At 34.2% G+C, this 9,714-nt stretch overlaps 1 pseudogene; it reads left to right on the plus strand.

Annotated features, from left to right (window-relative positions):
* Nucleotides 1–2,326: 2,326 nt before the first annotated feature.
* On the plus strand, nt 2,327–2,423 carry LOC122104651 (annotated as a pseudogene).
* The last annotated feature ends 7,291 nt before the right edge of the window (nt 2,424–9,714 follow it).

Here is a 9,714-nt window from a genome sequence, read left to right on the forward strand (position 1 = left end):
TCACATCTCTGATGAGTACTCATATTCATGACTTTAAGTCATATTTCTTACTATGTTAGACAGATAGGGAAAACATAAAACAACATATGATAAGGCAACTATTTGTGACTTTTTAAAATGTACCTTATTAAGTGATGAAATTAACTTTATTAGCTAGTGTTTGAGTTTGAATTATGGGAGGTTGATCTATTTAACACATTCCTGGAAGGCACCTACTGAACAACACGAATGGTGGGTGGTACTATTTCTACACTTTAATGAATGGTTGAACCTGTTTGGCATTAGTGCTGGGTAAATAAATCAACTCTATTGTAACTTGCACCCTAAACTTGAAATGATTGTAATGTCACTAATTATCATCAACTTGTCAATTGTTACTTTGGTGAATATGATTTTAAAAGATTATTTGAATAGGAATCTGTTTTCAGGAGATTAAAAATAGGTTATCATTTGTTTGTGAATGATAACATTTATATACTACAGAACCAAGTTTTACTGAAGTACCAGTATTTTGAAGCATTAACGATCTTCTCAATTAATGTTTTTGTGAATTATATTTGACCTGTAAGTCAAATTTTCCTAACCTTGGTAGACCAATTATGAATCTATCATTCTAGGAACTATTTTTTTGGCCTACTTAAGTTGGACTGAAATTTTTAAGTAATTATTAGGAGAGGGGTATTAAAAATAATTTGTGACATTTGTGATCTTGTTCACTCATATGGGCTGGTCATTTGTAAATTTGAATTACTGTACTTTCTTTCAGATTTTGTGATCTCATATTTCATTTTAAATTGCCTTGCATTTCACAATTGCTTACTGCTAATTCCAGTGTCGTCAGGAATTGAGATGGATTTTCAATTACTTTCTGTGGGCATGTTGCATGGGCCTCGATTAAAAGTCTTGTCCTTGTTACTTGATGATGCGGATAACTGAGACCTGGGATCCTAGGATATGTGTGTCTTGCAGAAGAATAATACCTTTTAGACATCGTATCAGCAAAATTTGCATAAAATCAGTAGGAATGCTTCAGAAATATGGAGAAAAACATTTTGGAACCAGTGAGTTAAAATAATAACAGAGCAGCAGAGTAAATTCCTTTACAGATTAGAGGAAAATAACATTTGTTTTTACAATGTCAATTCTGAAGACCAAGAACACTTAGAACGTATCACAAGTTTATACAGAAGACATTGCATTGATACTTTTCATATTCTAATACGTATATTCTAAACCTAATTATTTATATTCCAATCTATTTATTGTAATATATATCTATTTATTTTTCAAATTATCAATTAATTCTAGTAAGTTTCAATGTGTGAAATAAAATATCAACATGTATAAATATAAAATATATAACTATACATAATATAAGAAAAAGGCACATGTTTTGCAATGTTTTGTTATGGTTAGGGTATCAAAGGCAACTGTGTTTTAATGTATTATTCCATTATTTCTACCTCGGTGTTTGGTAGAGTTGGACCTAAAGCTTTACCATTTGTAGATATACAGCCTAGAGGCAAGAGCAAAAACTGTGATTAAAACATTACCAATTTAAGGCCTAATATGGAGGAGAAACATATAGACTTCTCTTGTAACTATGAAAATATTTGGTGAATGAAAGGCAGTAGTGTAAATTCCTTCCTGGTTGGATGGTAGACTAGCCAGGACATTAGTAGTAATCATGCATGTGAAAATTTTTTCACCTTTTTGGCTTTAGCCACTTTTGAAATGTTAGGTATAAAAACAATTATTTTTTTGATAAAATACCTTCTAGTCCAAACGATTCTATCTTAACTGTTCATCTCTCTATGATCTCTTTTAACTAAGATTAGTTTTGTTCCAATAAGAAAATCTAGGCTGTCAGGGTAAGATATTCTGATTGGACTGTTGCTACATGGAAGAATAGTAAAGGGTCAGGTAAACATTTGTGCCAGTATGACCTCATTTAGGAACTTTTAAGCTGCAGAAGTTTAGAAGTAACTCTTAAGCAAGGCTTAATTTGAAGCCATTAGCTCCACAAAGCTAACTCAGTTGATAAATAAGTACTTGAAAAGGATCACCTTTGGACTTAACTATAAAGGCTTCAAAGTATGATCAAATTTAAAATGAAAAATGTTTAAAATAGTCATTGACAAAAAAATTGCAAATGTGAGCAATCGACCAAACAATATGTTTTTTTCCAATATACACAGAATTTTAGAGAAGTAAGATCAATAGCATTTTTAGGAACAATAAGGTTTCCTAGTTACAAAGAGTTAATCAAGGATATATGCCTGTATAAAGACTGCATCATTAACTACTTAAATTTACAGGATACTACATGCTTCAGCAGCCCATTTACCCAAATTACAATATAGAGATTAACATGGCACTTGCACAAGCATGATATGAAAATGTGTGAAGTATTCCATATTTTTCATTCTTCAGATGCAAGAAATTAAAAACAGTTATTAAAAAATTGATTACACAAATGCAAATGTAACAATAAATGTAATTCATTGATCTGAAAGTTAGTTTGACATCAGTGTACTAAATCCTCAACTTAGAAAGGCCTTTACATAGCATAATCTTTACAAAACTTCTCAAATTAGATATCATTGTCATTTTATCCCAAAGAAATAAAATACTATATAGGCCTAGGATAAAAAGGAATCTTAATCTGTTTCTATATGGAATGCTATCTGAAATAACACATTTAATAATGAACCGATATATCATAAAACAATGTAGAATTCAAAGTATTATATCCAGGAACAAATGAAATACATTTTGGACATTGTACAAACAAAATACAGATTATTTTAAAATATACTTTTTTCAGACAAGCACCAGAAATATCTTTAGTTTCTGTACTACTCATTTCAACAGATAAGTTAAAATGATTTCTGATTTAAAAAATCACAAACTCGTCAGAAATCATTATAGATGTATACAAACAAATCTTGAATATATTTTGACGTCAACGTCAGGCAATTCACTTGAAAAATACGATGGAATCCATGAATTTTTAAAGTAAGATATTGCCGTTGCTTTGTATTGTGAAAATATTTTGTACGGACACAAAGATGGATTGGCATTTTTAAAATTTCAGAAACTTAACCAAACCATTATGACTTAGGAGAACAATTTTTACAGCCTTCCACAACTTCAAAGAGGTAGTGATACATATTTATCCTTTTGGCAATATCAAATGCAGCTTCTTCCAAGTTCTTCATACCTGGTTTCATATAATGCTTCAATAGAAGGAGATCCAGCATATCTTTGCTATTTCTACTTCAACCAGCAAGATGCAAGGGGGTCAAGAGGACTTTAGTTTGGGCAGTGGTATCTGCATCATGATGAACTAAGAAAGAAGCCACTCTGGTATTATTCCACATATAAGCACTGTGCAGGGGTGCCTAGCCATTCACAGTTATTGCATGAATATCTGCCTTGAGCCACCAATTCATGGACAATGTCAAAGTGTCCACTGTAGGCTTCCTGATGAAGAGAGGTATACTCATCATCATCCCTAGTATTCACATGAGTGTTCTTTTTGGAAAGTAGTCTCTGTACTGTAGTAAGCCAATTATTTTCAGCAGCCCAAACAAAAATTTGCTTGAATACTTCTCCATTTTTTTTGCAAATGTTCCCATTCCTCACTTTTTCATTTTTTTCCTTGTCTATATCAGAATTGCCTAACCAGAGACATTGAGTACCAGTGGGAATGAGGTACACATGTATTCCCCAATAGTTCACGTTGGTTGAACTGGTCAGAAAAATCCAGTGAAATTTCTACATCTGTTATTTCACCATGATTTTTTTTTCTCTTTTTCCATTTTTACTCTTCGAAATTATACTAACTGGAGAGTAGGGAATTGATAGAGAGCAGAGGAAAGGTTTTCCTCCATATTCAAAGGTATAGACTGAAAATGAGGACCAGTGGTGTCTTCATGCGCAGCTTATTCTAGGAATGAGAAAATATGAAATAATGCCTTCTATGTAAATGATTTGGGAAATGGCAGAGCAGAAAGTGAAATGATGCAACCAAAAATATAAAAGCAAAATAAATTAGAATAATTATGGAGCAGTCATATTATCTATGAGAACCATGAAAGGGAGAGAGAAAGAGAGAGACAGATGTGCGATGACCTAGCTAGCCACAAAATCCATGCCTCTGATCAATTTATAGAGCAAACAGTTTTATTTTTTACAAGAGATGGAAATAGAATTTATGTATTTATTGAAATTAGAACATTCATTTTTAATAGCCTACATATAGAGACATAGCTTTGACCAAATTACAGACAAGAATCTAAATCTCTGAAAATTCTTGTAACAGATCTGACTGAAATCAGTTAAATCACACTTTTCCTATAAAGTGAAGGAATAGGTCCAGGCTAGGAAAGCAGCTAGAGAAGTCAGGCCAATTGTATCTGGGACAAAACTTTGTGGAAAATGGTATCAAGGATTAATTACTGGTGATCCACTTGCACTGGAAGTGTGAATCTGAACTATTGCTTGCTGATTCTGAACTATTGCTTTTATCATTATATGTTCCAAGAAGAAAAGGTGAGAGGTAATTGATAGCAAAGGGTTAGTAATAAACTTTGACTTCTCATTAATCACCTTCAATCATCAAAATCACATGAAGACAATAGAGAGGCCTACTTTTTTAGATGAAAACAAGTGTCTTTAAAAACAAGGTAATTATGTATTCCTACAAAGGACTTCTATTTTACTACTGCATTATACAGATGTTGGGTAACAAATAATGGATCTATTAGAAAGCTCTTAAAACTCATATGTTCAATAGTGAGTTCCCTTATATTATATCATGGCATTTTTGTTTATGGTTTTAAGAAGAAATTTACTAGCTTAAATTTCTGACAAGACAATATCATCACTGTACAACTTTCTTCTATACTCTAAGTTTTAAATTACTATCTAAGTATGTGCATTAGATATCTATAGAGGAAAAACTAGAAGCCACACTAGTGGCTCATGTGTTTATAATTGCTAATCAGAAAGATGAAATCTGAGGATTGTGGTTTGAAAACAGACCACGCAAAAAAAAAAAGTCCATTAGATTCTGATTTGAAAGTAACCAGCAAAAGCTAGAAATGGAGCTGTGGGACAAGCAGTAAAATTCTAGGCTTGAGAAATCTAAAACAAAAAAATCAACAAATTCTGGGACAGAGCCAGGCCCTGAGTTCAAGCCTGGTATTAGCACCAAACAAATGAATAATGAATGAATTAAAATAAATTAAATGGTCACATGTGGTGAGGCAAGTAAAATGTAACACCCATGGTAAATGGATTGTGTATTATTTTGTAATAAGGCAAATTAACGTTTGTCCTAATCACTAATATTTTATTTGTACTTTTTTGTACTAAACCCTGAATTTAGCATGCATGTATATGTGTGTACATGTTCACACATGTGTGTATGTGTATATGTGTGCATGTGCTGTTGCAATGTTGTTTGCCAATGTGGACCGTGTGAGGCTGAAGATAGCTAACTGTGTTGCAATGTATTTATTTATCAGTTTCTATCATGTCATTTCTGTGGAGCCACCCTTCTGTACATTTTATTTGTCAAATAATAACATCATCATAATCAAAGCATATACAACATTAAGTTACATAAAAGAGACTACTTTCAGCTCTTATTATATGTTAGGTAAGAAGATACAGATATAATTAGGTAGTAAGATATTTTTGTAAGATGACTGTCAGTACAAAATATGTATTTGACCTCTTAAATTGGTTATACTTTTAAGATATACTCATGGAGTGAGTTTGACTGACTTGACCAAACAGGTGTTACTCCATGGTTTTTCCTGTGAAACACAAGGTGGATAAACTCTTTCCGGATTTCTGTTGAAAATAACTTTCTTTGTAACATCATATCTATTCTCACTAAGATAATCAATCCTGTATTTATTAGGTTTGAATATCCCATCATATTGACTGAAAATCAGTATTGTGGATATGCTTGTTAGATATACCTTTCAAAAACAAACAAACAAAAAGCATGTGTCACCTCCAGATTGTGGATGCATTTGAAGTTGTATTGTACATTCAATGGGATCTTCACTAATGGCTTTTTTATGGGAGTAACTATCACAACTTTAACAAATAAGGCTTTTCGAATATCTTTTCCAATATAAATAACAACCCAGAGCGAGTCTTGCAAATTCTGAAAAGCCTTTGAATATTTTAGTATTATTTCAGTTTATTGACTATAGAGCTAAAGACATTTCTGAAATAAATATTGTTAAGATCTGAAGAAGTAAGTGGGTATATAGGCTTTTTTATGCATCATTTTATGAAAACCCTGTTTTTATGAAAGTAAATGAAATAGAATAAAATAATGTAAGTGAATTCGGCGGCGGTTGAGCGGATTCTACTCAACCCAGCAAGAACTGACAAGAAGCAGACATCATCATCCTACAGTTCGCAGACAAGGGACAACCCAGGAACCAAGACTCGGTGTGAGTAGAAGCCTGACATCCTCATTCCTTCTCAGGGAGCAAAGGAGGGAAGGCCACCCCTTCCCCCCACTACCAGAGATCTCCATCTTTGATACTGACAAAGGCCTGGCTGAGCTGCTAGCTCCAACTCAGGCCTTGGAAGAAAACAAGAGACATTTAGCAGGTCACAGGAACCTAACCTGACCTGCTAGAATCAGCTCTACCCAGAGAAAAGTCACCCAGCCTGGGCCGAGCAAGCTCCACCAGCCCCAGGAGTGGATTTCTTCACTGGATAAACAGAACTAGAGGCTGCCCCTCCCTACAGCAGCCTTGACAATCAATTGAAATTTAGTAAACTTAAACCCTGAGAAAGGCTCTAGGCTGGGCTCTGTGAGTGCCTCACAAGCTAGTCCCTCAGGGAAAAGCTACTGTTTGCTGAAAGGCCTCAACTCTGTCCAGAACCTAGCCTCATCACAGCATCTCCAAACTAGAGGAAACCTCCATCTCCCACTTTTGTGATACTCACAGCAGATCTCCCTCCCATTGAACCAGCATGGGAGGAGGATCACACAACCCTAGGTAAAGCAGAGCATTTTTCTGCCTGCTCAAACTAACCGACTTAAGAAACCAACCAAGCCACAGGAAAATCAAACACCACAAACAGACCAGACACCAACTAGAGACTGCTTAATGACACAAGATACAGGATCTTCCCATCCCCCCGAAAAAATCAAAGAACTCTTTTTAGTATTTTATAAAAAAAATTTCCAAAAGCTTTTTTTAAATTTTAATTTTTAACATTAAAAAAAAATTTGTTTTCTATTAAAATTTTTTCTTCCTCTTATAATTTTTATTTTCGGGGTATAAGTGTGTGTGCTTTTTTTTTCTTGTTTTTTTTTTTTTTATACTTTTTTTGTTTAGCTCTATTGACCTTTTGATCCTTTTTTTTTCTTTCCTTCTCATTCTTTTCACCTTTTCTTCTCTTTTGTTCTTCTTAACATGACTTAATTGCTATTCTGCTCATCCTCAGATATACCCATAGTCGATTATTAGACCTTATCACCCATTGTGTACATACTTAATCCAGAAATTCATTACTCAATTCAAAACCTTTAGACTTAAATTCCTTAATACCAGTACTACTTCTTTATATGTATATAATATTTTAAGCATTTCTATTTTTACGTTTTTGACGTCTCCTTTCTATCCCTACCTTTATCTTATCCTATACAAATTCTTCTTTGAATATTATGTTTGTATTTTGCATAATTTTTAACTTTTTAAGTGTTTCACTTTTTAATTTTTAATATTTGTTCTTCTATTTTTTTCTTGTCTCATTTTTTCTTTCTTTTTATCTTTTTTTTCTCTCTCTCTACTATCATTCTATTCAACCTATTTCCCGCTATGAGATTAGGACTTAGTTAAATTAACTCACCCTCTGCCTTTCCACATCCCTGTATTCCTATTTTTACCAATATCTCTCCCTAAACCTGATAATTTCTGGTTTGCCAAATTCTTCTTTGTGGTTCGTAGTCCATTAATACATAGTTGTTTGATGTTCAATAGATATATCTGTTGAACTAGAGTGTATCTTCAGACTTTTGATGGTGCATCTACAGACTTTGTTTGATGTTTACCTTAAGATAGTGTTCTAGCACAAAACTGGTGTTGCTTTCATCCCAAAAGGGCAGGGCAAGCAGTAAAAACACAGGAAAAATGGCAAGTCCGGGTACCCTACTCCCACTCATGATACTCGGGGGACAGAACAGATAATTAATAATCCATTGGGGAATTCCCAGAAAGCTCTACAAACACTACTGGTAAACATGGGCAATGAAAAGATTGAAAACCTGCAAAGGACTCTGAATGTACATGATAGGGAGAGAGATGAGGCAAACCAAAGTTCAATACAGGAATATCATGAGCGTGAGGAAGCTACTCAAAGATTGATACAAGAATTGCTTGAGCAGCTTGAGAACACACAAAGAGAAATAAAGGAATGCCATGAGCAGGCTGAGACCAGTCAAAGAGGTAGACAGGAACTGGGGGAGCTGGCCAAGAACAGAAAAAGAGAAAGTCAGGAATGGCGTGAGCAGGCTAAAAATACTCAAAGAGAGCAACAGGAATCGCGTAATGTGAGGAAGCTAATAAAAGAGTAATAAAGAAATTGAGAGAGCAGTGTTGGTGTGAGCTCTACTTTGAAGGCCTTGTAAAATTCCGCTGTAAAACCATCTGGTCCTAGACTTTTCTTAGCTGGGAGGCCTCTTATTGCTGTTTCTATTTCAGTGCTTGATATGGGCCTGTTAAGATGATTTAACTCATTTGGTTTAGTTTTGGCATGTCAATATTTGCTTGGAAAAGGTCCATTTCTGTCAAGTTCTCAAACTTATTAGCATAAAGTTTTGAAAAGTATTATCTAATAATGTTATGAATCTTGGTTGTTTCCGTGGTGATGTGTCCATTCTCATCTCTGAGTTTATTTATTTGGGTGTGTTCTCTTCTTTTTCTGATAAGATTCGCTAAGGGTCTGTCAATTTTGTTAATTTTTTCGAAGAACCAACTCTTTGTTTTGTTGATTCTTTCTATAGTTTTCTTGGATTCTAATTCATTCAATTCTGATTTAATTTTAATTATTTCTTTCTCTCTACTGGATTGGGGTTTATCTTGCTTCTCTTTTTCAAGGAGGTTTAGATGTGTGATTAAATTTTTGGTTTCAGATCTCTCCAATTTGTTGATGTAGGAGCTCAGAGCTATAAAATTGCCTCTGAGTACTGCCTTTGCTGTGTCTCAGAGGAGCTGGTAATTTGTGTGTTCATTTTTGTTGAATAGCATGAACATTTGAATTTCCGTTCTAATCTCTTCCATGACCCACTCGGGATTCAGCAGTGTGTAGTTCAGCCTCCATGTGATACCGGACTTTCTTTGGTGGCTTTTGGTCTTGAGTTCTAATTATATTCCCTTGTGGTCAGAGAGAATGCAAGGTATAACTTCAATGTTTCTGAATTTAGACAAGTTTGCTTTGTGGCCTAAAATGTGGTCTATTTTAGAAAATGTTCCATGTGCTGCTGAGAAAAACGTGTATTCTGATGCTGCTGGGTGAAATGTTCGGTAGATGTCTGTTAAATCTAGTTGATCTATGCAGCTGTTTAGATCTGTGGTTTCTCTGTTGAGTTTTTGCCGAGTTCATCTATCTAGTGGGGAGAGTGGTGTGTGAAAATCCCCAACAATTAATGTCTTTGGATCTATGTGGGAT

This window comes from Dipodomys spectabilis, unplaced genomic scaffold (genome assembly GCF_019054845.1).
Source record: "Dipodomys spectabilis isolate Male_0828 unplaced genomic scaffold, ASM1905484v1 ptg000029l, whole genome shotgun sequence".
Taxonomy (NCBI): domain Eukaryota; kingdom Metazoa; phylum Chordata; class Mammalia; order Rodentia; family Heteromyidae; genus Dipodomys; species Dipodomys spectabilis.